We start from the raw sequence: 23,304 nt of genomic DNA on the forward strand, positions 1-23,304 counted from the left end.
AGTTTTCAACATTTTTGCAGGCCTAAGATGCATGTAAAGGCCTTTTTTGGGCTGCAAACATATTCTTAACTTTCAGGGGTGTCGGATGCATTTTTCGTGCCAAAAGTATTTTTGGGAATTTCAGTGGTCTAAGGTGCGCGTTAATGCCCCTTTCAGACTGCAAATGTTTTTGGGACATTCAGAGGTCTCTGATGCAGTTTTTGGGCCACCAACATTTTGTCGACTTTAGGGGGTCTAGGATGCCTGTAAACCCCCTTTTTGGGCCTTCAAAGTTTTCTACATTTTTTCAAGCCTAAGGTGCGGTTAATGTCTTTTTTGGGCTGCTAACATATTCTGAACTTTCAGGGGTGTAGGATGCATTTTCCGTGTCAAAATTATTTTTGGGAATTTCAGTGGTCTAGGATGCGGGTTAATGCCCCTTTCAGGCTGCAAATGTTTTTGGGACATTCAGAGCTCTCTGACACAGTTTTTGGGCCACCAACATTTTCTGGACTTTAGGGGGTCTAGAATGCCTGTAAACCCCTTTTATGGGCCTTCAAAGTTTTCTACATTTTTGCAGGCCAAAAATGCATTTTAAGGCCTTTTTTGGGCTGCTAACATATTCTGAACTTTCACAGATGTAAGATGTATTTTTCATGGAAAAACATTTTGGGGAATTTCAGTGGTCTAAGATGTGGGGTAATGCCCGTTTAGGCTGCAAATGTTTTTGGGACATTCAGAGCTCTCTGACACAGTTTTTGGGCCACCAACATTTTCTAGACTGTAGGTGGTCTAGGATGACTGTAAACCCCTTTTTTTGGGCCTCCAAAGTGTTCTACATTTTTGCAGCCCTAAAATGCATTTTAAGGCCTTTTTTGGTCTGCTAACATATTCTGAACTTTCACAGATGTAAGATGTATTTTTCGTGGAAAAAATATTTTTGGGCATTTCAGTGGTCTAGGATGCGGGTTAATGCCCCTTTCAGACTGCAAATGTTTTTGGGACATTCAGAGCTCTCTGACACAGTTTTTGGGCCACCAACATTTTCTAGACTTTTGGGGGTCTAGGATGCCTGTAAACACCTTTTTTGCCTCTAAAGTTTTCTACATTTTTGCAGGCCAAAAATGCATTTTAAGGCCTTTTTTGGGCTGCTAACATATTCTGAACTTTCACAGATGTAAGATGTATTTTTCATGGAAAAACATTTTGGGGAATTTCAGTGGTCTAAGATGTGGGGTAATGCCCGTTTAGGCTGCAAATGTTTTTGGGACATTCAGAGCTCTCTGACCCTGATTCATGGCCACCGACACTTTCTGGACTTTAGGGGGTCTAGGTTGCCTGTAAAACCCTTTTTTTGGGCCTCCAAAGTTTTCAACATTTTTGCAGGCCTAAGATGCATTTTAAGGCCTTTTTTGGGCTGCTAACATATTCTTAACTTTCAGGGGTGTAGGATGCATTTTTCGTGCCAAAATTATTTTTGGGAAATTCAGTGGTCTAGGATGCGGGTTAATGCCCCTTTGAGGCTGCAAATGTTTTTGGGACATTCAGAGCTCTCTGACCCTGTTATTAGGCCACCATCATTTTCTGGACTTTAGGGGGTCTAGGATGCCTGTAATCCCCTTTTTTGGGCCTCCAAAGTTTTCAACATTTTTGCAGGCCTAAGATGCATTTTAAGGCCTTTTTTGGGCTGCTAACATATTCTTAACTTTCAAGGGTGTTGGATGCATTTTTCGTGCCAAAATTATTTTTGGGAATTTCAGTGGTCTAGGATGCAGGTTAATGCCCCTTTCAGGCTGCAAATGTTTTTGGGACATTCAGAGCTCTCTGACCCTGTTATTAGGCCACCATCATTTTCTGGACTTTAGGGGGTCTAGGATGCCTGTAATCCCCTTTTTTGGGCCTCCAAAGTTTTCAACATTTTTGCAGGCCTAAGATGCATTTTAAGGCCTTTTTTGGGCTGCTAACATATTCTTAACTTTCAAGGGTGTTGGATGCATTTTTCGTGCAAAAATTATTTTTGGGAATTTCAGTGGTCTAGGATGCAGGTTAATGCCCCTTTCAGGCTGCAAATATTTTTGGGACATTCAGAGCTCTCTGACCCTGTTTCTTGGCCACCGACATTTTCTGGACTTTAGGGGGTCTAGGATGCATGTAAACCCCTTTTATGGGCCTCCAAAGTTTTCTACATTTTTGCAGGCCTAAAATGCATGTTAAGGCCTTTTTTGGGCTGCTAACATATTCTGAACTTTCAGGGGTGTAGGATGGATTTTTCGTGCCAAAATTATTTTTGGGAATTTCAGTAGTCTAGGATGCGGGTTAATGCCCCTTTCAGGCTTCAAATATTTTTGGGACATTCAGAGCTCTCTGACCCTGTTTCTGGCCACAGACATTTTCTGGACTTTAGGGGATCTAGGAAGCCTGTAAACTCCTTTTTTGGGCATCAAAAGTTTTCAACATTTTTGCATGCCTAAAATGCATTTAAAGGCCTTTTTTGGGCTGCAAACATATTCTTAACTTTCAGGGGCGTCGGATGCACTTTTCCTGACAAAATTATTTTTGGGAAATTCAGTGGTCTAGGATGCGGGTTAATGCCCCTTTGAGGCTGCAAATGTTTTTGGGACATTCAGAGCTCTCTGACCCTGTTATTAGGCCACTATCATTTTCTGGACTTTAGGGGGTCTAGGATGCCTGTAATCCCATTTTTTGGGCCTCCAAAGCTTTCAACATTTTTACAGGCCTAAGATGCATTTTAAGGCCTTTTTTGGGCTGCTAACATATTCTTAACTTTCAAGGGTGTAGGATGCATTTTTCGTGCCAAAATTATTTTTGGGAATTTCAGTGGTCTAGGATGCAGGTTAATGCCCCTTTCAGGCTGCAAATGTTTTTGGGACATTCAGAGCTCTCTGACCCTGTTTCTTGGCCACCGACATTTTCTGGACTTTAGGGGGTCTAGGATGCCTGAAAAACCATATTTTGAGCCTCCAAAGTTTTCTACATTTTTGCAGGCCTAAGATGCATTTAAAGGCCTTTTTTGGGCTGCAAACGTATTCTTAACTTTCAGGGGTGTAGGATGCATTTTTCGTGCCAAAAGTATTTTTGGGAATTTCAGTGTTCTAGGGTGCGCGTTAATGCCACTTTCAGAATGCAAATATTTTTGGGACATTCAGAGCTCTCTGACACAGTTTTTGGGCCACCAACATTTTCTGGACTTTAGGGGGTCTAGAATGCCTGTAAACCCCTTTTATGGGCCTCCAACGTTTTCTGCATTTTTGCAGGCGTAAAATGCATTTTAAGGCCTTTTTTGGGCTGCTAACATATTCTGAACTTTCACGGATGTAAGATGCATATTTCGTGGAAAAAATATTTTGGGCCATTCAGTGGTCTAGGATGCGGGTTAATGCCCCTTTGAGGCTGCAAATGTTTTTGGGACATTCAGAGCTCTCTGACCCCGTTTTTAGGCCACCATCATTTTCTGGACTTTAGGGGGTCTAGGATGCCTGTAAACCCCTTTTTTGGGCCTCCAAAGTTTTCAACATTTTTGCAGGCCTAAGATGCATTTTAAGGCCTTTTTTGGGCTGCAAACATATTCTGAACTTTCACGGATGAAAGATGTATTTTTTGTGGAAAAATTATTTTTGGGAATTTCAGTGGTCTAGGATGCGGGTTAATGCCCCTTTCAGGCTGCAAATGTTTTTGGGACATTCAGAGCTCTCTGACACAGTTTTTGGGCCACCAACATTTTCTGGACTTTAGGGTGTCTAGAATGCCTGTAAACCCCTTTTATGGGCCTTCAAAGGTTTCTACATTTTTGCAGGCCAAAAATGCATTTTAAGGCCTTTTTTGGGCTGCTAACATATTCTGAACTTTCACAGATGTAAGATGTATTTTTCATGGAAAAACATTTTGGGGAATTTCAGTGGTCTAAGATGTGGGGTAATGCCCGTTTAGGCTGCAAATGTTTTTGGGACATTCAGAGCTCTCTGACACAGTTTTTGGGCCACCAACATTTTCTGGACTTTAGGGCGCCTAGGATGCCTGTAAAACCCTTTTTTGGGCCTCCAAAGTTTTCTACATTTTTGCAGGCCTAAGATGTGGTTAAGGCCTTTTTTGGACAGCTAACATATTCTGAACTTTCAGGGCTGTAGGATGCATTTTTCGTGCCAAAATTATTTTTTGAATTTCAGTGGTCTAGGATGCGGGTTAATGCCCCAGTGAGGCTGCAAATGTTTTTGGGACATTCAGAGCTCTCTGACACAGTTTTTGGGCCACCAACATTTTCTGGACTTTAGGGGATCTAGGATGCCTGCAAACCCCTTTTTTGGGCCTCCAAAGTTTTCAACATGTTTGCAGGCCTAAAATGCATTTTAAGGCCTTTTTTGGGCTGCTAACATATTCTTAAGTTTCAGGGGTGTAGGATGCATTTTTCGTGCCAAAATTATTTTTGGGAATTTCAGTGGTCTAGGATGCGGGTTAATGCCCCTTTCAGGCTGCAAATGTTTTTGGGACATTCACAGCTCTCTGACCCTGTTTCTGGGCCACCAACATTATCTGGACTTTAGAGGATCTAGGATGCCTGTAAACTCCTTTTTTGGGCATCCAAAGTTTTCAACATTTTTGCAGGCCTAAGATGCATTTAAAGGCCTTTTTTGGGCTGCAAACATATTCTTAACTTTCAGGGGTGTCGGATGCATTTTTCGTGCCAAAAGTATTTTTGGGAATTTTAGTGGTCTAAGGTGCGCGTTAATGCCCCTTTCAGACTCAAATGTTTTTGGGACATTCAGAGGTCTCTGATGCAGTTTTTGGGCCACCAACATTTTCTCGACTTTAGGGGTTCTAGGATGCCTGTAAACCCCCTTTTTGGGCCTTCAAAGTTTTCTACATTTTTTCAAGCCTAAGGTGCGGTTAATGTCTTTTTTGGGCTGCTAACATATTCTGAACTTTCACAGATGTAAGATGTATTTTTCATGGAAAAACATTTTGGGGAATTTCAGTGGTCTAAGATGTGGGGTAATGCCCGTTTAGGCTGCAAATGTTTTTGGGACATTCAGAGCTCTCTGACACAGTTTTTGGGCCACCAACATTTTCTGGACTTTAGGGCGCCTAGGATGCCTGTAAAACCCTTTTTTGGGCCTCCAAAGTTTTCTACATTTTTGCAGGCCTAAGATGTGGTTAAGGCCTTTTTTGGACAGCTAACATATTCTGAACTTTCAGGGCTGTAGGATGCATTTTTCGTGCCAAAATTATTTTTTGAATTTCAGTGGTCTAGGATGCGGGTTAATGCCCCTGTGAGGCTGCAAATGTTTTTGGGACATTCAGAGCTCTCTGACACAGTTTTTGGGCCACCAACATTTTCTGGACTTTAGGGGATCTAGGATGCCTGCAAACCCCTTTTTTGGGCCTCCAAAGTTTTCAACATGTTTGCAGGCCTAAAATGCATTTTAAGGCCTTTTTTGGGCTGCTAACATATTCTTAAGTTTCAGGGGTGTAGGATGCATTTTTCGTGCCAAAATTATTTTTGGGAATTTCAGTGGTCTAGGATGCGGGTTAATGCCCCTTTCAGGCTGCAAATGTTTTTGGGACATTCACAGCTCTCTGACCCTGTTTCTGGGCCACCAACATTATCTGGACTTTAGGGGATCTAGGATGCCTGTAAACTCCTTTTTTGGGCATCCAAAGTTTTCAACATTTTTGCAGGCCTAAGATGCATTTAAAGGCCTTTTTTGGGCTGCAAACATATTCTTAACTTTCAGGGGTGTCGGATGCATTTTTCGTGCCAAAGGTATTTTTGGGAATTTCAGTGGTCTAAGGTGCGCGTTAATGCCCCTTTCAGACTGCAAATGTTTTTGGGACATTCAGAGGTCTCTGATGCAGTTTTTGGGCCACCAACATTTTCTCGACTTTAGTGGGTCTCGGATGCCTGTAAACCCCCTTTTTGGGCCTTCAAAGTTTTCTACATTTTTTCAAGCCTAAGGTGCGGTTAATGTCTTTTTTGGGCTGCTAACATATTCTGAACTTTCAGGGGTGTAGGATGCATTTTCCGTGTCAAAATTATTTTTGGGAATTTCAGTGGTCTAGGATGCGGGTTAATGCCCCTTTCACGCTGCAAATGTTTTTGGGACATTCAGAGCTCTCTGACACAGTTTTTGGGCCACCAACATTTTTTGGACTTTAGGGGGTCTAGAATGCCTGTAAACCCCTTTTATGGGCCTTCAAAGTTTTCTACATTTTTGCAGGCCAAAAATGCATTTTAAGGCCTTTTTTGGGCTGCTAACATATTCTGAACTTTCACAGATGTAAGATGTATTTTTCATGGAAAAACATTTTGGGGAATTTCAGTGGTCTAAGATGTGGGGTAATGCCCGTTTAGGCTGCAAATGTTTTTGGGACATTCAGAGCTCTCTGACACAGTTTTTGGGCCACCACCATTTTCTAGACTGTAGGTGGTCTAGGATGACTGTAAACCCCTTTTTTTGGGCCTCCAAAGTGTTCTACATTTTTGCAGCCCTAAAATGCATTTTAAGGCCTTTTTTGGTCTGCTAACATATTCTGAACTTTCACAGATGTAAGATGTATTTTTCGTGGAAAAAATATTTTTGGGCATTTCAGTGGTCTAGGATGCGGGTTAATGCCCCTTTCAGACTGCAAATGTTTTTGGGACATTCAGAGCTCTCTGACACAGTTTTTGGGCCACCAACATTTTCTAGACTTTTGGGGGTCTAGGATGCCTGTAAACACCTTTTTTTGCCTCTAAAGTTTTCTACATTTTTGCAGGCGTGAAATGCATTTTAAGGCCTTTTTGGGCTGCTAACATATTCTGAAGTTTCACGGATGTAAGATGTATTTTTCGTGGAAAAAATATTTTGGGCCATTCAGTGGTCTAGGATGCGGGTTAATGCCCCTTTCAGGCTGCAAATGTTTTTGGGACATTCAGAGCTATCTGACGCAGTTCTTGGGCCACCAACATTTTCTGGACTTTAGGGGGTCTAGGATGCCTGTAAACACCTTTTTTTGCCTCCAAAGTTTCCTACATTTTTGCAGGCCTAAGATGCATTTAAAGGCCTTTTTTGGGCTGCAAACGTATTCTTAACTTTCAGGGGTGTAGGATGCATTTTTCGTGCCAAAAGTATTTTTGGGAATTTCAGTGTTCTAGGGTGCGCGTTAATGCCACTTTCAGACTGCAAATATTTTTGGGACATTCAGAGCTCTCTGACACAGTTTTTGGTCCACCAACATTTTCTGGACTTTAGGGGGTCTAGAATGCCTGTAAACCCCTTTTATGGGCCTCCAACGTTTTCTGCATTTTTGCAGGCGTAAAATGCATTTTAAGGCCTTTTTTGGGCTGCTAACATATTCTAAACTTTCACAGATGTAAGATGCATTTTTCGTGGAAAAAATATTTTGGGTCATTCAGTGGTCTAGAATGCAGGTTAATGCCCCTTTGAGGCTGCAGATGTTTTTGGGACATTCAGAGCTCTCTGACCCTGTTTCTGGGCCACCGACATTATCTGGACTTTAGGGGATCTAGGATGCCTGTAAACTCCTTTTTTGGGCCTCCAAAGTTTTCAACATTTTTGCATGCCTAAAATCCATTTAAAGGCCTTTTTTGGGCTGCAAACATATTCTGAACTTTCACGGATGAAAGATGTATTTTTTGTGGAAAAATTATTTTTGGGAATTTCAGTGGTCTAGGATGCGGGTTGATGCCCCTTTCAGGCTGCAAATGTGTTTGGGACATTCAGAGCTCTCTGACACAGTTTTTGGGCCACCAACATTTTCTGGACTTTAGGGGGTCTAGAATGCCTGTAAACCCCTTTTATGGGCCTTCAAAGTTTTCTACATTTTTGCAGGCCAAAAATGCATTTTAAGGCCTTTTTTGGGCTGCTAACATATTCTGAACTTTCACAGATGTAAGATGTATTTTTCATGGAAAAACATTTTGGGGAATTTCAGTGGTCTAAGATGTGGGGTAATGCCCGTTTAGGCTGCAAATGTTTTTGGGACATTCAGAGCTCTCTGACACAGTTTTTGGGCCACCAACATTTTCTGGACTTTAGGGCGCCTAGGATGCCTGTAAAACCCTTTTTTGGGCCTCCAAAGTTTTCTACATTTTTGCAGGCCTAAGATGTGGTTAAGGCCTTTTTTGGACAGCTAACATATTCTGAACTTTCAGGGCTGTAGGATGCATTTTTCGTGCCAAAATTATTTTTTGAATTTCAGTGGTCTAGGATGCGGGTTAATGCCCCTGTGAGGCTGCAAATGTTTTTGGGACATTCAGAGCTCTCTGACACAGTTTTTGGGCCACCAACATTTTCTGGACTTTAGGGGATCTAGGATGCCTGCAAACCCCTTTTTTGGGCCTCCAAAGTTTTCAACATTTTTGCAGGCCTAAGATGCATTTTAAGGCCTTTTTTGGGCTGCTAACATATTCTTAAGTTTCAGGGGTGTAGGATGCATTTTTCGTGCCAAAATTATTTTTGGGAATTTCAGTGGTCTAGGATGCGGGTTAATGCCCCTTTCAGGCTGCAAATATTTTTGGGACATTCACAGCTCTCTGACCCTGTTTCTGGGCCACCAACATTATCTGGACTTTAGGGGATCTAGGATGCCTGTAAACTCCTTTTTTGGGCATCCAAAGTTTTCAACATTTTTGCAGGACTAAGATGCATTTAAAGGCCTTTTTTGGGCTGCAAACATATTCTTAACTTTCAGGGGTGTCGGATGCATTTTTCGTGCCAAAAGTATTTTTGGGAATTTCAGTGGTCTAAGGTGCGCGTTAATGCCCCTTTCAGACTGCAAATGTTTTTGGGACATTCAGAGGTCTCTGAAGCAGTTTTTGGGCCACCAACATTTTCTCGACTTTAGGGGGTCTAGGATGCCTGTAAACCCCCTTTTTGGGCCTTCAAAGTTTTCTACATTTTTTCAAGCCTAAGGTGCGGTTAATGTCTTTTTTGGGCTGCTAACATATTCTGAACTTTCAGGGGTGTAGGATGCATTTTCCGTGTCAAAATTATTTTTGGGAATTTCAGTGGTCTAGGATATGGGTTAATGCCCCTTTGAGGCTGCAAATATTTTTGGGACATTCAGAGCTCTCTGACACAGTTTTAGGGCCACCAACATTTTCTAGACTGTAGGTGGTCTAGGATGACTGTAAACCCCTTTCTTTGGGCCTCCAAAGTGTTCTACATTTTTGCAGCCCTAAAATGCATTTTAAGGCCTTTTTTGGTCTGCTAACATATTCTGAACTTTCACAGATGTAAGATGTATTTTTCGTGGAAAAAATATTTTTGGGCATTTCAGTGGTCTAGGATGCGGGTTAATGCCCCTTTCAGACTGCAAATGTTTTTGGGACATTCAGAGCTCTCTGACACAGTTTGTGGGCCACCAACATTTTCTGGACTTTTGGGGGTCTAGGATGCCTGTAAACACCTTTTTTTGCCTCTAAAGTTTTCTACATTTTTTGCAGGCGTAAAATGCATTTTAAGGCCTTTTTGGGCTGCTAACATATTCTGAAGTTTCACGGATGTAAGATGTATTTTTCGTGGAAAAAATATTTTGGGCCATTCAGTGGTCTAGGATGCGGGTTAATGCCCCTTTCAGGCTGCAAATGTTTTTGGGACATTCAGAGCTCTCTGACCCTGATTCATGGCCACCGACACTTTCTGGACTTTAGGGGGTCTAGGTTGCCTGTAAAACCCTTTTTTGGGCCTCCAAAGTTTTCAACATTTTTGCAGGCCTAAGATGCATTTTAAGGCCTTTTTTGGGCTGCTAACATATTCTTAACTTTCAGGGGTGTAGGATGCATTTTTCGTGCCAAAATTATTTTTGGGAAATTCAGTGGTCTAGGATGCGGGTTAATGCCCCTTTGAGGCTGCAAATGTTTTTGGGACATTCAGAGCTCTCTGACCCTGTTATTAGGCCACCATCATTTTCTGGACTTTAGGGGGTCTAGGATGCCTGTAATCCCCTTTTTTGGGCCTCCAAAGTTTTCAACATTTTTGCAGGCCTAAGATGCATTTTAAGGCCATTTTTGGGCTGCTAACATATTCTTAACTTTCAAGGGTGTTGGATGCATTTTTCGTGCCAAAATTATTTTTGGGAATTTCAGTGGTCTAGGATGCAGGTTAATGCCCCTTTCAGGCTGCAAATATTTTTGGGACATTCAGAGCTCTCTGACCCTGTTTCTTGGCCACCGACATTTTCTGGACTTTAGGGGGTCTAGGATGCATGTAAACCCCTTTTATGGGCCTACAAAGTTTTCTACATTTTTGCAGGCCTAAAATGCATGTTAAGGCCTTTTTTGGGCTGCTAACATATTCTGAACTTTCACGGATGAAAGATGTATTTTTTGTGGAAAAATTATTTTTGGGAATTTCAGTGGTCTAGGAAGCGGGTTAATGCCCCTTTCAGGCAGCAAATGTTTTTGGGACATTCAGAGCTATCTGACGCAGTTCTTGGGCCACCAACATTTTCTGGACTTTAGGGGGTCTAGGATGCCTGTAAACACCTTTTTTCGCCTCCAAAGTTTTCTGCATTTTTGCAGGCGTAAAATGCATTTAAAGGCCTTTTTTGGGCTGCAAACATATTCTTAACTTTCAGGGGCGTCGGATGCACTTTTCCTGACAAAATTATTTTTGGGAAATTCAGTGGTCTAGGATGCGGGTTAATGCCCCTTTGAGGCTGCAAAAGTTTTTGGTACATTCAGAGCTCTCTGACCCTGTTATTAGGCCACCATCATTTTCTGGACTTTAGGGGGTCTAGGATGCCTGTAAACACCTTTTTTGGGCCTCCAAAGTTTTCTACATTTTTGCAGGCCTAAGATGCATTTTAAGGCCTTTTTTGGGCTGCTAACATATTCTTAACTTTCAGGGGTGTAGGATGCATTTTTCGTGACAAAATTATTTTTGGGAATTTCAGTGGTCTAGGATGCAGGTTAATGCCCCTTTCAGGCTGCAAATGTTTTTGGGACATTCAGAGCTCTCTGACGCAGTTCTTGGGCCACCAACATTTTCTGGACTTTAGGGGGTCTAGGATGCCTGTAAACACCTTTTTTTGCCTCCAAAGGTTTCTACATTTTTGCAGGCCTAAGATGCATTTTAAGGCCCTTTTTGGGCTGCTAACATATTCTTAACTTTCAGGGGTGTAGGATGCATTTTTCGTGACAAAATTATTTTTGGGAAATTCAGTGGTCTAGGATGCGGGTTAATGCCCCTTTCAGGCTGCAAATGTTTTTGGGACATTCAGAGTTCTCTGACCCCGTTTTTAGGCCACCATCATTTTCTGGACTTTAGGGGGTCTAGGATGCCTGTAAACCCCTTTTTTGGGCCTCCAAAATTTTTAACATTTTTGCAGGCCTAAAATGCATTTTAAGGCCTTTTTTGGGCTGCTAGCATATTCTTAACTATCAGGGGTGTAGGATGCATTTTCCGTGCCAAAATATTGTTTGGGAATTTCAGTGGTCTAGGATGCGGGTTAATGCCCCTTTCAGGCTGCAAATGTTTTTGGGACATTCAGAGGTCTCTGGTGCAGTTTTTGGGCCACCAACATTTTCTCGACTTTAGGGGGTCTAGAATGCATGTAAACCCCTTTTTTGGGCCTTCAAAGTTTTCTACATTTTTTCAAGCCTAAGGTGCGGTTAATGCCTTTTTTGGGCTGCTAACATATTCTGAACTTTCAGGGGTGTAGGATGCATTTTCCGTGTCAAAATTATTTTTGGGAATTTCAGTGGTCTAGGATGCGGGTTAATGCCCCTTTGAGGCTGCAAATATTGTTGGGACATTCAGAGCTCTCTGACACAGTTTTTGGGCCACCAACATTTTCTGGACTTTAGGCGGTCTAGGATGCCTGTAAACCCTTTTTTGGGCCTCCAAAGTTTTCAACATAATTGCATGCCTAAAATGCATTTAAAGGCCTTTTTTGGGCTGCAAACATATTCTTAACTTTCAGGGGTGTCGGATGCACTTTTCGTGACAAAATTATTTTTGGGAAATTCAGTGGTCTAGGATGCGGGTTATTGCCCCTTTGAGGCTGCAAATGTTTTTGGGACATTCAGAGCTATCTGACCCTGTTATTAGGCCACCATCATTTTCTGGACTTTAGGGGGTCTAGGATGCCTGTAATCCTCTTTTTTGGGCCTCCAAAGTTTTCAACATTTTTGCAGGCCTAAGATGCATTTTAAGGCCTTTTTTGGGCTGAAAACATATTCTTAGCTTTCAAGGGTGTAGGATGCATTTTTCGTGCCAAAATTATTTTTGGGAATTTCAGTGGTCTAGGATGCGGGTTAATGCCCCTTTCAGGCTGCAAATGTTTTTGGGACATTCAGAGTTCTCTGACCCCGTTTTTAGGCCACCATCATTTTCTGGACTTTAGGGGGTCTAGGATGCCTGTAAACCCCTTTTTTGGCCCTCAAAGTTTTAACATTTTTGCAGACCTAAGATGCAGTTCAAGGCCTTTTTTGGGCTGCTAACATATTCTTAACTTTCAGGGGTGAAGGGTGCATTTTTCGTGCCAAAATTATTTTTGGGAATTTCAGTGGTCTAGGATGCGGGTTAATGCCCCTTTCAGGCTGCAAATGTTTTTGGGACATTCAGAGCTCTCTGATGCAGTTTTTGGGCCACCTACATTTTCTGGACTTTAGGGGGTCTAGGATGCCTATAAACTCCTTTTTTGGGCCTCCAAAGTTTTCTACATTTTTGCAGGACTAAAATGCATTTTAAGGCCTTTTTTGGGCTGCTAACATATTCTTAACTTTCAGGGGTGTAGAATGCATTTTTCGTGCAAAAAGTATTTTTGGGAATTTCAGTGGTCTGGGGTGCGGGTTAATGCCCCTTTCACGCTGCAAATGTTCTTGGGACATTCAGAGCTCTCTGACCCTGTTTCTGGGCCACCAACATTTTCTGGACTTTAGGGGGTCTAGGATGCCTATAAACTCCTTTTTTGGGCATCCAATGTTTTCAACATTTTTGCATGCCTAAGATGCATTTAAAGGCCTTTTTTGGGCTGCAAACATATTCTGAACTTTCAGGGGTGTCGGATGCACTTTTCGTGACAAAAGTATTTTTGGGAATTTCAGTGGTCTAAGGTGTGCGTTAATGCCCCTTTCAGACTGCAAATGTTTTTGGGACATTCAGAGGTCTCTGATGCAGTTTTTGGGCCACCAACATTTTCTCGACTTTAGGGGGTCTAGGATGCCTGTAAACCCCCTTTTTGGGCCTTCAAAGTTTTCCACATTTTTTCAAGCCTAAGGTGCGGTTAATGTCTTTTTTGGGCTGCTAACATATTCTTAACTTTCAGGGGTGTAGGATGGATTTTTCGTGCCAAAATTATTTTTGGGAATTTCAGTAGTCTAGGATGCGGGTTAATGCCCCTTTCAGGCTGCAAATATTTTTGGGACATTCAGAGCTCTCTGACCCTGTTTCTGGCCACAGACATTAGTTGGACTTTAGGGGATCTAGGATGCCTGTAAACTCCTTTTTTGGGCATCAAAAGTTTTCAACATTTTTGCATGCCTAAAATGCATTTAAAGGCCTTTTTTGGGCTGCTAGCATATTCTTAACAATCAGGGGTGTAGGATGCATTTTCCGTGCCAAAATTTTGTTTGGGAATTTCAGTGGTCTAGGATGCGGGTTAATGCCCCTTTCAGGCTGCAAATGTTTTTGGGACATTCAGAGGTCTCTGGTGCAGTTTTTGGGCCACCAACATTTTCTCGACTTTAGGGGGTCTAGAATGCATGTAAACCCCTTTTTTGGGCCTTCAAAGTTTTCTACATTTTTTCAATCCTAAGGTGCAGTTAATGCCTTTTTTGGGCTGCTAACATATTCTGAACTTTCAGGGGTATAGGATGCATTTTCCGTGACAAAATTATTTTTGGGAATTTCAGTGGTCTAGGATGCGGGTTAATGCCCCTTTGAGGCTGCAAATATTGTTGGGACATTCAGAGCTCTCTGACACAGTTTTTGGGCCACCAACATTTTCTGGACTTTAGGCGGTCTAGGATGCCTGTAAACCCTTTTTTGGGCCTCCAAAGTTTTCAACATAATTGCATGCCTAAAATGCATTTAAAGGCCTTTTTTGGGCTGCAAACATATTCTTAACTTTCAGGGGTGTCGGATGCACTTTTCGTGACAAAATTATTTTTGGGAAATTCAGTGGTCTAGGATGCGGGTTATTGCCCCTTTGAGGCTGCAAATGTTTTTGGGACATTCAGAGCTATCTGACCCTGTTATTAGGCCACCATCATTTTCTGGACATTAGGGGGTCTAGGATGCCTGTAATCCTCTTTTTTGGGCCTCCAAAGTTTTCAACATTTTTGCAGGCCTAAGATGCATTTTAAGGCCTTTTTTGGGCTGAAAACATATTCTTAGCTTTCAAGGGTGTAGCATGCATTTTTCGTGCCAAAATTATTTTTGGGAATTTCAGTGGTCTAGGATGCGGGTTAATGCCCCTTTCAGGCTGCAAATGTTTTTGGGACATTCAGAGTTCTCTGACCCCGTTTTTAGGCCACCATCATTTTCTGGACTTTAGGGGGTCTAGGATGCCTGTAAACCCCTTTTTTGGCCCTCAAAGTTTTAACATTTTTGCAGACCTAAGATGCAGTTCAAGGCCTTTTTTGGGCTGCTAACATATTCTTAACTTTCAGGGGTGTAGGGTGCATTTTTCGTGCCAAAATTATTTTTGGGAATTTCAGTGGTCTAGGATGCGGGTTAATGCCCCTTTCAGGCTGCAAATGTTTTTGGGACATTCAGAGCTCTCTGATGCAGTTTTTGGGCCACCAACATTTTCTGGACTTTAGGGGGTCTAGGATGCCTATAAACTCCTTTTTTGGGCCTCCAAAGTTTTCTACATTTTTGCAGGACTAAAATGCATTTTAAGGCCTTTTTTGGGCTGCTAACATATTCTTAACTTTCAGGGGTGTAGAATGCATTTTTCGTGCAAAAAGTATTTTTGGGAATTTCAGTGGTCTGGGGTGCGGGTTAATGCCCCTTTCAGGCTGCAAATGTTCTTGGGACATTCAGAGCTCTCTGACCCTGTTTCTGGGCCACCAAAATTTTCTGGACTTTAGGGGGTCTAGGATGCCTATAAACTCCTTTTTTGGGCATCCAATGTTTTCAACATTTTTGCATGCCTAAGATGCATTTAAAGGCCTTTTTTGGGCTGCAAACATATTCTGAACTTTCAGGGGTGTCGGATGCACTTTTCGTGACAAAATTATTTTTGGGAAATTCAGTGGTCTAGGATGCGGGTTAATGCCCCTTTGAGGCTGCAAATGTTTTTGGGACAGTCAGAGCTCTCTGACACAGTTTTTGGGCCACCAACATTTTCTGACTTTAGGGGGTCTAGGATGCCTGTTAACCCCTTGTTTGGGCCTCCAAAGTTTTCAACATTTTTGCAGGTCTAAAATGCATTTTAAGGCCTTTTTTGGGCTGCTACCATATTCTTAACTTACAAGGGTGTAGGATGCATTTTTCGTGCCAAAATTATTTTTGGGAATTTCAGTATTCTAGGGTGCGGGTTAATGCCCCTTTCAGGCTGCAAATGTTTTTGGGACATTCAGAGTTCTCTGACCCCGTTTTTAGGCCACCATCATTTTCTGGACTTTAGGGGGTCTAGGATGCCTGTAAACCCCCTTTTTGGGCCTCCAAATTTTTAACATTTTTGCAGGCCTAAGATGCATTTTAAGGCCTTTTTTGGGCTGCTAACATATTCTGAACTTTCACGGATGGAAGATGTATTTTTTGTGGAAAATTTATTTTTGGGAATTTCAGTGATCTAGGATGCGGGTTAATGCCCCTTTCAGGCTGCACATGTTGTTGGGACATTCAGAGCTCTCTGACGCAGTTCTTGGGCCACCAACATTTTCTGGACTTTAGGGGGTCTAGGATGCCTGTAAACACCTTTTTTTGCCTCCAAAGTTTTCTACATTTTTGCAGGCATAAAATGCATTTTAAGGCCTTTTTCGGGCTGCTAACATATTCTGAACTTTCACGGATGTAAGATGCATTTTTCGTGGAAAAAATATTTTGGGCCATTCATTGGTCTAAGATGCGGGTTAATGCCCCTTTGAGGCTGCAAATGTTTTTGGGACATTCAGCGCTCTCTGACCCCGTTTTTAGGCCACCATCATTTTCTGGACTTTAGGGGGTCTAGATGCCTGTAAACTCCTTTTTTGGGCCTCCAAAGTTTTCAACATTTTTGCAGGCCTAAGATGCATTTAAAAGCCTTTTTTGGGCTGGAAACATATTCTTACCTTTCAGGGGTGTCGGATGCACTTTTCGTGACAAAATTATTTTTGGGAAATTCAGTGGTCTAGGATGCGGGTTATTGCCCCTTTGAGACTGCAAATGTTTTTGGGACATTCAGAGCTCTCTGACCCTGTTATTAGGCCACCATAATTTTCTGGACTTTAGGGGGTCTAGGATGCCTGTAATCCTCTTTTTGGGCCTCCAAAGTTTTCAACATTTTTGCAGGCGTAAGATGTGGTTAAGGCCTTTTTTGGGCTGCTAAGATATTCTTAACTTTCAGGGGTGTAAGATGCATTTTTCATGCCAAAATAATTCTTGGAAACTTCAGTGGTCTAGGATGCGGATTAATGCCCCTTTGAGGCTGCAAATGTTTTTGGGACATTCAGAGCTCTGTGACGCAGGTTTTGGGCCACCAACATTTTCTGGACTTTAGGGGGTCCCTGTAAACATCTTTTTTGGGCCTCCAAAGTTTTCTATATTTTTGCAGACGTAAAATACATTTTAAGGCCTTTTTTGGGCTGCTAACATATTCTGAACTTTCACGGATGTAAGATGTATTTTTCATGGAAAAAATATTTTCGGGCATTTCAGTGGTCTAGGATGCGGGTTAATGCCCCTTTGAAGCTGCAAATGTTTTTGGGACATTCAGAGTTCTCTGACACAGTTTTTGGGCCACGGAAATTTTCTGGACTTTAGGGCACCTAGGATACCTGTAAACACCTTTTTTGGGCATCCAAAGTTTTCAACATTTTTTGCATGCCTAACATGCATTTAAAGGCCTTTTTTGGGCTGCAAACATATCCCTAACTTTCAGGGGTGTAGGATACACTTTTTGTGACAAAATTATTTTTGGGAATTTCAGTGGGCTAGGATGCGGGTTAATGCCCCTTTCAGGCTGCCAATGTTTTTGGTACATTCAGAGCTCTCTGACCCTGTTTCTGGGCCACCGACATTATCTGGACTTTAGGGGGTCTAGGATGCCTGTAAACACCGTTTTTGAGCCTCCAAAGTTTTCAACATATTTTCAGGCCTAAGATGTGGTTAATGCCTTTTTTGGGCTGCTAACATATTCTGAACTTTCAGGGGTGTAGGATGCATTTTTCGTGCCAAAATTATTTTGGGGAATATTCAGTGGTCTAGGATGCGTGTTAATGGCCCTTTGAGGCTGCAAATGTTTTTGGGACATTCAGAGCTCTCTGACACAGTTTTTGGGCCACCAACATTTTCTGGACTTTAGGGGGTCTAGAATGCCTGTAAACCCCTTTTTTGGGCCTCCAAAGTTTTCTACATTTTTGCAGGCCTAAAATGCATTTTAAGGCCTTTTTTGGGCTGCTAACATATTCTGAACGTTCACGGATGTAAGATGCATTTTTCGTGGAAAAAATATTTTGGGCCATTCAGTGGTCTAGGATGCGGGTTAATGCCCCTTTGAGGCTGCAAATGTTTTTGGGACATTCAGAGCTCTCTGACCCCGTTTTTAGGCCACCATCATTTTCTGGACTTTAGGGGGTCTAGATGCTTGTAAACTCCTTTTTTGGGCCTCCAAAGTTTTCAACATTTTTGCAGGCCTAAGATGCATTTAAAGGCCTTTTTTGGGCTGGAAACATATTCTTACCTTTCAGGGGTGTCGGATGCACTTTTCGTGACTAAATTATTTTTGGGAAATTCAGTGGTCTAGGATGCGGGTTATTGCCCCTTTGAGGCTGCAAATGTTTTTGGGACATTCAGTGCTCTCTGACCCTGTTATTAGGCCACCATAATTTTCTGGACTTTAGGGGGTCTAGGATGCCTGTAATCCTCTTTTTGGGCCTCCAAAGTTTTCAACATTTTTGCAGGCCTAAAATGCAGTTCAAGGCCTTTTTTGGGCTGCTAACATATTCTTAACTTTCAGGGGTGTAGGATGCATTTTTCGTGCCAAAATTATTTTTGGGAATTTCAGTGGTCTAGGATGCGGGTTAATGCCCCTTTCAGGCTGCCAATGTTTTTGGGACATTCAGAGCACTCTGACACAGTTTTTGGGCCAGCAACATTTTCTGGACTTTAGGGGGTATAGGATGCCTGTAAACACCATTTTTTGCCTCCAAAGTTTTCTACATTTTTGCAGGCGTAAAATGCATTTTAAGGCCTTTTTTGGGCTGCTAACATACTCTGAACTTTCACGGATGTAAGATGTATTTTTCGTGGAAAAATAATTTTTGGGAATTTCAGTGGTCTAGGATGCGGGTTAATTCCCCTTTCAGGCTGCAAATGTTTTTGGGACATTCAGAGCTCTCTGATGCAGTTTTTGGGGCCACCAACATTTTCTGGACTTTAGGGGGTCTAGGATGCCTGTAAACACAATTTTTGGGCCTCCAAAATTTTCAACATATTTTCAGGCCTAAGATGCGGTTAATGCCTTTTTTGGGCTGCTAACATATTCTGAACTTTCAGGGGTGTAGGATGCATTTTCCGTGTCAAAATTATTTTTGGGAATTTCAGTGGTCTACGATGCAGATTAATGCCCCTTTCATGCTGCAAATGTTTTTGGGACATTCAGAGCTCTCTGACACAGTTTTTGGGCCACAAACATTTTCTGGACTTTAGGGCATCTAGGATGCCTGTAAACACCTTTTTTGGGCCTCCAAAGTTTTCTACATTTTTGCAGGCCTAACATGCATTTTAAGGCCTTTTTTGGCTGCTAACATATTCTTAACTTTCAGGGGTAAAGGATGCATTTTTCGTGGCAAAATTATTTTTGGGAATTTCAGTGGACTAGGATGTGGGTAATGCCCCTTTGAGGCTGCAAATGTTTTCGGGACATTCAGAGCTCTCTGACCCTATTTCTGGGCCACCGACATTATCTGGACTTTAGGGGGTCTAGAATGCCTGTAAACTCCTTTTTTGGGCATCCAAAATTTTCAACATTTTTGCTTCCTAAGATGCATTTAAAGGCCTGTTTTGGGCTGCAAACATATCCTTAACTTTCAGGGGTGTCGGATGCACTTTTCGTGACAAAATTATTCTTGGGAAATTCAGTGGTCTAGGATGCGGGTTAATGCCCCTTTGAGGCTGCAAATGTTTTTGGGACATTCAGTGCTCTCTGACCCTGTTATTAGGCCACCATAATTTTCTGGACTTTAGGGGGTCTAGGATGCCTGTAATCCTCTTTTTGGGCCTCCAAAGTTTTCAACATTTTTGCAGGCCTAAAATGCAGTTCAAGGCCTTTTTTGGGCTGCTAACATATTCTTAACTTTCAGGGGTGTAGGATGCATTTTTCGTGCCAAAATTATTTTTGGGAATTTCAGTGGTCTAGGATGCGGGTTAATGCCCCTTTCAGGCTGCCAATGTTTTTGGGACATTCAGAGCACTCTGACACCGTTTTTGGGCCAGCAACATTTTCTGGACTTTAGGGGGTATAGGATGCCTGTAAACACCATTTTTTGCCTCCAAAGTTTTCTACATTTTTGCAGGCGTAAAATGCATTTTAAGGCCTTTTTTGGGCTGCTAACATACTCTGAACTTTCACGGATGTAAGATGTATTTTTCGTGGAAAAATAATTTTTGGGAATTTCAGTGGTCTAGGATGCGGGTTAATTCCCCTTTCAGGCTGCAAATGTTTTTGGGACATTCAGAGCTCTCTGATGCAGTTTTTGGGGCCACCAACATTTTCTGGACTTTAGGGGGTCTAGGATGCCTGTAAACACAATTTTTGGGCCTCCAAAATTTTCAACATATTTTCAGGCCTAAGATGCGGTTAATGCCTTTTTTGGGCTGCTAACATATTCTGAACTTTCAGGGGTGTAGGATGCATTTTCCGTGTCAAAATTATTTTTGGGAATTTCAGTGGTCTACGATGCAGATTAATGCCCCTTTCAGGCTGCAAATGTTTTTGGGACATTCAGAGCTCTCTGACACAGTTTTTGGGCCACAAACATTTTCTGGACTTTAGGGCATCTAGGATGCCTGTAAACACCTTTTTTGGGCCTCCAAAGTTTTCTACATTTTTGCAGGCCTAACATGCATTTTAAGGCCTTTTTTGGCTGCTAACATATTCTTAACTTTCAGGGGTAAAGGATGCATTTTTCGTGGCAAAATTATTTTTGGGAATTTCAGTGGACTAGGATGTGGGTAATGCCCCTTTGAGGCTGCAAATGTTTTCGGGACATTCAGAGCTCTCTGACCCTATTTCTGGGCCACCGACATTATCTGGACTTTAGGGGGTCTAGAATGCCTGTAAACTCCTTTTTTGGGCATCCAAAATTTTCAACATTTTTGCTTCCTAAGATGCATTTAAAGGCCTGTTTTGGGCTGCAAACATATCCTTAACTTTCAGGGGTGTCGGATGCACTTTTCGTGACAAAATTATTCTTGGGAAATTCAGTGGTCTAGGATGCGGGTTAATGCCCCTTTGAGGCTGCAAATGTTTTTGGGACATTCAGTGCTCTCTGACCCTGTTATTAGGCCACCATAATTTTCTGGACTTTAGGGGGTCTAGGATGCCTGTAATCCTCTTTTTGGGCCTCCAAAGTTTTCAACATTTTTGCAGGCCTAAAATGCAGTTCAAGGCCTTTTTTGGGCTGCTAACATATTCTTAACTTTCAGGGGTGTAGGATGCATTTTTCGTGCCAAAATTATTTTTGGGAATTTCAGTGGTCTAGGATGCGGGTTAATGCCCCTTTCAGGCTGCCAATGTTTTTGGGACATTCAGAGCACTCTGACACCGTTTTTGGGCCAGCAACATTTTCTGGACTTTAGGGGGTATAGGATGCCTGTAAACACCATTTTTTGCCTCCAAAGTTTTCTACATTTTTGCAGGCGTAAAATGCATTTTAAGGCCTTTTTTGGGCTGCTAACATACTCTGAACTTTCACGGATGTAAGATGTATTTTTCGTGGAAAAATAATTTTTGGGAATTTCAGTGGTCTAGGATGCGGGTTAATTCCCCTTTCAGGCTGCAAATGTTTTTGGGACATTCAGAGCTCTCTGATGCAGTTTTTGGGGCCACCAACATTTTCTGGACTTTAGGGGGTCTAGGATGCCTGTAAACACAATTTTTGGGCCTCCAAAATTTTCAACATATTTTCAGGCCTAAGATGCGGTTAATGCCTTTTTTGGGCTGCTAACATATTCTGAACTTTCAGGGGTGTAGGATGCATTTTCCGTGTCAAAATTATTTTTGGGAATTTCAGTGGTCTACGATGCAGATTAATGCCCCTTTCAGGCTGCAAATGTTTTTGGGACATTCAGAGCTCTCTGACACAGTTTTTGGGCCACAAACATTTTCTGGACTTTAGGGCATCTAGGATGCCTGTAAACACCTTTTTTGGGCCTCCAAAGTTTTCTACATTTTTGCAGGCCTAACATGCATTTTAAGGCCTTTTTTGGCTGCTAACATATTCTTAACTTTCAGGGGTAAAGGATGCATTTTTCGTGGCAAAATTATTTTTGGGAATTTCAGTGGACTAGGATGTGGGTAATGCCCCTTTGAGGCTGCAAATGTTTTCGGGACATTCAGAGCTCTCTGACCCTATTTCTGGGCCACCGACATTATCTGGACTTTAGGGGGTCTAGAATGCCTGTAAACTCCTTTTTTGGGCATCCAAAATTTTCAACATTTTTGCTTCCTAAGATGCATTTAAAGGCCTGTTTTGGGCTGCAAACATATCCTTAACTTTCAGGGGTGTCGGATGCACTTTTCGTGACAAAATTATTCTTGGGAAATTCAGTGGTCTAGGATGCGGGTTAATGCCCCTTTGAGGCTGCAAATGTTTTTGGGACATTCAGAGCTCTCTGACCCTGTTTTTAGGCCAACATCATTTTCTGGACTTTAGGGGGTCTAGGATTCCATGTAAACCCCTTTTTTGGGCCTCCAAAGTTTTCAACATTTTTGCATGCCTAAGATGCATTTAAAGGCCTTTTTTGGGCTGCTAACATTTTCTTAACTTTCAGGTGTGTAGGATGCACTTTTCGTGACAAAATTATTCTTGGGAATTTCAGTGGTCTAGGATGCGGGTTAATGCCCCATTCAGACTGCAAATGTTTTTGGGACATTCAGAGCTCTCTGACCCTGTTTCTTGGCCACCGACATTTGCTGGACTTTAGGGGGTCTAGGATGCCTGTAAAACCTTTTTTTGGGCCTCCAAAGTTTTCTACATTTTTGCAGGCCTAAGATGCATTTAAAGGCCTTTTTTGGGCTGCTAACGTATTCTTAACTTTCAGGGGTGTAGGATGCATTTTTCGTGCCAAAAGTATTTTTGGGAATTTCAGTGGTCTAGGGTGCGCGATAATGCCCCTTTCAGACTGCAAATATTTTTGGGACATTCAGAGCTTTCTGACACAGTTTTTGGGCACCAACATTTTCTGGACTTTAGGGGGTCTAGAATGCCTGTAAACCCATTTTCTGTGCCTCCAAAGTTTTCTACATTTTTGCAGGCCGAAAATGAATTTTAAGGGCTTTTTTGGGCTGCTAACATATCCTTAACTTTCAGGGGTGTCGGGTGCACTTTTCGTGACAAAATGATTTTTGGGAAATTCAGTGGTCTAGGATGCGGGTTAATGCCCATTTCAGGCTCCAAATGATTTTGGGACATTCAGAGCTCTCTGACCTTACTTCTGGGCCACCGACATTATCTGGACTTTGGGGGGTCTAGGATGCCTGTAAACCCCTTTTTTGGGCATCCAAAGTTTTCAACATTTTAGCATGCCTAAGATGCATTTAAAGGCCTTTTTTGGGCTGCAAACATATCCTTAACTTTCAGGGGTGTCGGATGCACTTTTCGTGACGAAATGATTTTTGGGAAATTCAGTGGTCTAGGATGCCGGTTAATGCCCCTTTGAGGCTGCAAATGTTTTTGGGACATTCAGAGCTCTCTGACCCTGTTTTTAGGCCACCATCATTTTCTGGACTTTAGGGGGTCTAGGATGCCTGTAAACCCCTTTTTTGGGCCTCCAAAGTTTTCAACATTTTTGCAGGCCTAAGATGCATTTTAAGGCCTTTTTTGGGCTGCTAACATATTCTTAACTTTCAGGGGTGTAGGATGCATTTTTCGTGCCAAAATTATTTTTGGGAATTTCAGTGGTCTAGGATGCAGGTTAATGCCCCTTTGAG

This window comes from Ambystoma mexicanum, chromosome 5q (genome assembly GCF_040938575.1).
Source record: "Ambystoma mexicanum isolate Mex_15411 chromosome 5q, UKY_AmexF1_1, whole genome shotgun sequence".
NCBI classification, from domain to species: domain Eukaryota; kingdom Metazoa; phylum Chordata; class Amphibia; order Caudata; family Ambystomatidae; genus Ambystoma; species Ambystoma mexicanum.